This window comes from Centruroides sculpturatus, unplaced genomic scaffold (genome assembly GCF_000671375.1).
Source record: "Centruroides sculpturatus isolate CEXI.00-Female unplaced genomic scaffold, Cexi_2.0 scaffold300, whole genome shotgun sequence".
Taxonomy (NCBI): Eukaryota; Metazoa; Arthropoda; class Arachnida; order Scorpiones; family Buthidae; genus Centruroides; species Centruroides sculpturatus.
In genome coordinates, this window is record NW_019384507.1 from 282,494 (window position 1) to 289,216 (window position 6,723).

Genomic DNA, 6,723 nt, shown 5'->3' on the forward strand with positions numbered 1-6,723 from the left:
AGTCTTGACAGTTATCACATAGTATTTTTGTAGTACTATGCACTTTGCAAATAAATTTCAAACAACTGTTGCACTTAGTAGCATATTTACCATCTTTTTTTCCAGCACAAAATGACAACATACTCTTTTCAGGAGATTTCGGCTTGATCTAGCAATTTGTATAATATTATCTTCTATTAGCAGTTCAAATGATTCTTTGGTAGTCATTTTGAATTTTTGATGAAAGATTGAGATATCTTTGCTAAATAATTGTAAAAATAAAAAAAATATAAAAACACATTTCCACAAAAAACCAACGTAACTGGTATCGTGGGGGCTGCGCGGCCCCCAGAAGGTACGTAGCTCCATCCTTGTAAGTGCTACAGGGCCGAACATTTGGCACTAGCTAAGAGTCACGACGTAATGAGATTACATAAAATGGCAGCTGCGCACGATATTTAGATTTTTAGAAAATTGTAAAAATATGACACGTGGGGGCCGCGCGGCCCCCATAAAACCAGTTAAGGGTTAACTTTGGTAAAGTTATTTAAAGCTACTTTCTGATATCAAAAACGACCTCCAATAGTTTTTTTAATTCTTTTAATTAATATATTTCATTATATATAAGTTTAATTAAATCGAGGGAAGGTCGGAAATCGCAATTAAAATTTTAATTTTTAAAAAATATTTAAAAATATACGGCCAGCTAGTAATCACCCTACTTTAAACCCTTGTCCTCCTGAGACGTCTATGAGAATGCCTCGGGAAATCCAACACCAGATGTTTTCAAGGTCATCCAGCTATGTAAACAATGACTCATCAGTGTCATATTTCGCGGAAAGGACAGACAAAGGAAGTTATGCTTTGAAGCTTTTTCTTCAAAATTAACGCATTTTTTCGTTTTTTTCAGTTTTAAGTATTTTTTATGTTTAATTAAAGATTTTTAAAAAAGTAGGCAAAAAGGGGTTAATAAAATATCATAACAGATAGTCCTACACGCAGTTTTAAATGTTGCCGAGAAGCAATTCTTTGCTAATTTTTTTTTATTGTTATAATATTTTGCAATTACAATTCACGAAATTTTATACGTAAAGTATATTTTAATGAGCACTGAATACGTTTATTTATCTAAATACTTTATTCTGAGTGTTCCTTTATGGCGCTAAGTAGAAAGTAAAATTATGTGTGAGCTGAATGGCATCTTTTAAGTATTCAAATACGCAACACACAAGATTAGCGGTTCCTCAATCTCGTTCGAAGAGTTACAGGAATTTAATGTTGCCTTTAAACTATGGACTACTTGATATCAAGTACTGACTTCATCACTTTTCTCTTGCGAAGTGCTTGTAAAACATGTATTAATCGATTAAATTGAAGAAAAAGGACTTCTCAGTACGCGTCTTCTACTCTGACGAATGAAGTCTTTGTTTCCTTCCTCAAACAATAAATAATCTCGCGAAATTCCGCATCCCTGTAGTAAATCTATGGGAGACGTTCATGGTTAATTGGTTTTTATAGTTCATGCTTAAACATCTCCTAAATTCGTATTGGTATTTATTAATAATAGAGACAAATAATTCAATGCAATAAATTTATTTGATTAAAAGTATAATACAATGTAAAAGACAATCATAATTTTCTATACTTCCGATAGCATCGGTGAGGTTGAACATCGTTATAATTAATCTTGAATATTTAAAATGATTGTTAAATTAAGTCTGAAAATTTTCAAATCAGTATGGTGCGAATTATATTTATTTTTTATTCTGAGAAAAATCTATGTAGAACATTCTACTATAGATCTTTTGCTGTATTTGAAGAATTGCTCTAATTTCAGGGGTTATATCCATGGCGTTGTACTTCAATAGCTCTGCATTCAAATCCTGTAATGCTATGATAAGTATATCAAATTTGTGTTTCAATGCGGGTTCGATTTCATTATAATATATCAGGAGATCGTCGAAGGAAAGTTCTCTTGTTAAATAGTCTTTTATGAAAGTAAAGAGAGTGAATAATACTTCTTTGTCTTCATTTTCTAATAAAGGTAAAATTCTTGACACTAGAGAATCTAAGATTACTGTTGGTTTCAAGTCACCTGTTTTGAAGAACATGGTCTGAAAGGCATCCTGAAGAACAATCGCTGGATATCTCAACAAATTTAGAATTGATTCGAATTGTTTCATACGTTCTATAATTTCATCTCCGCTCTCAGTTGTATAGAAATCATCGGTTGTTTCCTCGGTCGTGTCCTAACAAAGAATATAAAACTGATCAATTTAAATGATAATAAAAATGTGTATTCTTTATATAAAAGAATGGAAAATTAGATAGATAAACAAGCAGAATGAAGAAATGTGAATAGGTAACGGGTAGAGCTAGAAACAAAGACAATTAACTACTTACATATATGTCTACTATAGTCGAATCGTTATCATATTCGCAGGTTGTAACATGAATACAGGATACGACTACAATAAAAAATATGAAATAAATGTTTGATAAAATACATATAATTATACACAATATTGTTAAATATATTTACCGAAAAGCTGGTTTATTTACGTATACGTCACAAGATTCATAAATAAATAAGATAAATAAAAGGATCGAAATGTAACTAAATTTGCTATGGTGACATTTCAGGACATACAGAAGATATTTCAGTAAAAAATAAATTTTAGTATCAAACCTCAACACTGTGGCACTTTTGGCGCTGCGAGTTGTGTCTGATCCTAATCCGTGCGATATTTCGGTTGTGGGGACACTTAGGGAATATGATTTATTGCAGACTCGTTGCATATTTGGCAGCCCTGAAAGACTGTTCACGTCACAAAGGGCCAGTCAAAGAACACAGGTTGAATACAAGTTTTATATTCTTAGAATGGGGACCGCATTGAAAAGTGTCACTACATCGCTAAGTTCTCTTTAAATATACATAAAAAGAGAACTTTTAAAAAGGTTTTATATACAAGGTATATTTATACAGTTGTATAAAGTTAATTAGGTCCAAATTAATGTTTTAATTTAATATTAATTAATGATTTATATGTAATAACGAATGGTGTTTGCCTTATAAATGATGCATTCATTGTCATATAAATTAAGAAATAATTTTTTTTTTTGGAAATTATTAAAGGTACATTTCTTAGTCGTTTCTGTGTTTCAGGCTATTACTTCTTATTAAATATTACATGTCCTTACTTGGAATAAGGAGCTACAAGCATAAAAGATTTATGGCTTTTTGTTACTATGATGGCTTTTAAATGGATGGAGGATTAATGTTGATGAAGATGACTGATGTAGGCCTTAATTTTTTATAATTATTATCACGCTTAACACTTATTTCCTTTATAAATTGAAAATAATTATTCTGTTTTCGTGAAGGATAATTTTAAAACGGGAAAGAATGTTAGTAAATCGTTTATATATTTATCTTGCCCTAGAATAACTAGGAGAGGTGCCACTGTTTTATTTATTCAGAGATACGAGCAAAAGGGAGAATCAAAGCTTAAAAGTTTTATGTAAAAATATGATATGAAAGTGATATAAGATACAATTTCTTATGATAAAGGACTAAGAAATCTGTTCTTAATTGCTTTATTGATCAGGTCCATATATATATTTTTTATAGAAACATAATCCCTCATAGTCAGTGAGATATATCCAATATCTTTATGAAAATATCATAGTAAAACCACATCTCTCAAATCAGGTTATGGTAACCTCGGAATGAAACCACATTCCTCAGCTTAGGTTATGAAACTCTTAGAGTGAAACCTCTCTGAATGTCAGCTTATTTTATATTCATACGACAACACGACACACGGAAGATTATGCATCCCGAAAGGTGTTTTATAAGAAACTGTCTCCTATTTAGGTGTCACTAACGTGAAGAAAACCAGGATAACTCCACATGGCTTGCCCGTCGGAGAGGGGCGAACCCATGACCAACAGCCAGTGTTCAGTGGTTTTATCCACCGCTCGACCACTAGTGGGACCCCTCAAAGTCAGAGAGGTGATATATATCTTTATGGAAACCTCAGAGTGTAACCTCATCCCTCGTATCACAGTGAGATAGGTATCTTTATGGAACTTTCATCCCTGTTATAGAGAGGGATGAAATTTCACTTTGACTGGATCGAATCCCATCTCACCTCTCTCACACACTGTTTATACCTTGTTTTCTGTTAAATCATCTTTTATAAATAACTAAAAATACACGATAAATTATTTTATTTATTTATTTTTAAAAGAATTGTTTAAGTTACTGAATATATTTGATGTTTATATAATTTTCGAGAGAGACAATTATCTGATAACAAAGTAACACAATATATAATATAATATAACGTAATATAATCTAGAAAAAATCGAGATCACAGCATGCAAATTTGATCAAGTAACGTATAAAAATAATAAATTTTAAAAAAATAATATAATGTTCTAATGCAATTTAAGAATAACTTAAGGTGATTCTATGCATTTACGCTTTAATGATAGCAATGTGAGGACATCTTAAGTTATTCTGAAGATTTAAGGATTTATTTGATTCAATTTTTAGGATTATTCAAACATCCTGTTGAAGTTTAAACAGTCGAATGCTATCTAATGAAAGTTTAAGTGCTTAAAACACAATCTAATTTTGAAAAATTAGAGAATTATATAAAATAAATTTAAAAGTTTTACAAGNATCCCACAGGGTAGGAGCTGTGTAATCCTAAAATGTAAGGTATAATCTTCTCTTAATTTATATTTTATAGCTGTTAAAATGGTTTTTAAAGTATTTATACGTGTTTAAATGTTTTAGATTTTCAGCTGACAAATTTTTAGTGCTGTAGAATGCTTGACAGACCAGTTTAATATGTCTGAGTGATGGTGTTTTGCTACATTCGTAAGCTATATTTTTCTTTTCTTCTTCTTCTTTTTTTTGTCCTGTGTGTTTGCTGTGCAAACTTTGCAAACACGATGATCGAGTCCAAACGATATGACTAAATTGTCACTGATATTGAAGTAAGTATATTGAAAATATAAAAGAATTCTTTTAATTCTGGTTTTAAAATGATTGATTATATATCAAGCGAAGTTAAAGAGGATTTTTTTTCCTTAAAAAAACGTTGGAGAATAACAAAGAAAAATGGATTTTTATTTATCTTTCTGGACATCATTCTTTGGACTGAACTGTGATACATGATCCTCGATTGTAAAATGATATTCTTTTCCTGTTATTTTATCGTGTCGTCCAGCAAATTCTTACATTATTAAGCTTAAAAATTAAGATTTTTAAGGTTAACTTCCATTTAAAAACATATTTACAGTTTTATCTGATAATGCTGCTACTCTATCACGTATATAAAAAAAAACACACGAAGGAGAGAAAAAATTTCTGAAAATCCTTCTTCGACATCAATTGTATCTGCTGTTTATCATAAAAAAGTACAGAAAAATGACAAATCCAGAAGACATCATTCCTTGTTGAACTGAAGCTTCTAGCATCCAATAGCCATTGGAAAGATCTAGAAATTCAAAAGTTTTCTAGATACGTGTAAAACGTGGTTTTCCAAGCTTTTGGATATAAAATTGAAGTACCCATAAGAAAAAAACAAATCAACAATCGACTATATCTTTTGAGTGCTATCGGTACCCTGGAGCAAGGGATAGAAAACTTACAAATAGATACAGCCGATCCACGAAAAACGTTTGAGTTGACCATTCATCTTTGTCAATTACGTGTAAGAACAATAGCCAGGTAGAAGACGAGTAGACTTCTCGATACTTGTAACTTAACTTGTATAAATTACCCCTGTTCTCCTTTGTTTAATAATTTAAACTGTGTTTTTATATTGTATTGTTTAAATTACAATAAATGTGACGTCAAAAAAAAGTCGAACCCTTACGAAGGTATAGAAAAGTGTACAATGTTTTTAAATATTATATGCAAAAATGTTGTATATATTTTTTTGAGGATTAAATAGTAAAAATTTTTAATTTATTTAATTTAAAATATATGCTCTCGATTTCAAATTAGTAGTGTCTTGCTCCTGTACAACATACAATAAAAAATGTTTAATACGAACATATACGTATATTTTTAATAAGTGGATTTGGATGTATGAGATGCATCCAGCGTGCATGTTAAGAGGGGGGTGCTTTCCGGGTGGAATTTATACGGGAAACTCTTTTTAGATATTAGACACACGAAGAAAATCCTAAAAACTCCACGTGGACATTGTTTGGTGAGGTGCGAACCCACGACAAACTATCAATATTCAGTGGTTTTACCCATTCGCCCACTGATAGAAACATTTTTTATGGTTATAAAAATTTTTAGTAATATTTTTTAATGTTAAAAAAATTGTTGTAATTTCAATTATGAAACAGCAAAAACGAATTTCCAGATTTCATCTCTGATCCGAGTTTCCAGGATTCTCAATATCATGAGTTATGCGACCATATTCAATTATTATTCGTTAAGGGAATTGGTTAACAATGACAAAGGATGGAGATTGGCTCTCTATCCTAATTATCTGTGAAAAATGATAAGAGAGAGAGAGTCTATATTAAATTTAAACCAGGGTCCCTCATATAGACAGTTAATGCTTTGCTATGTAGTTTTATTTAGCCAATTATTTTGTTTATAAAATATTGAAAATTCAAATATATAATAAACAAAATCCTTTTTTTTTAAAATAAAATTAAACATAAATAAATTAAAATGGCAATGTTTTATTTATTCTCATACATCTA

General features: G+C 30.4%; 1 long non-coding RNA gene across 1 annotated transcript; it reads right to left on the bottom strand.

Moving 5' to 3' along the window:
• Window positions 1–1,553: 1,553 nt before the first annotated feature.
• On the bottom strand, window positions 1,554–2,492 carry LOC111622245. Its single transcript, XR_002756229.1, has 2 exons — window positions 2,383–2,492; window positions 1,554–2,228 (listed from the first exon to the last, which is right to left on the bottom strand). It is a non-coding gene; the product is annotated as an uncharacterized LOC111622245 (long non-coding RNA).
• Window positions 2,493–6,723: the final 4,231 nt, after the last annotated feature.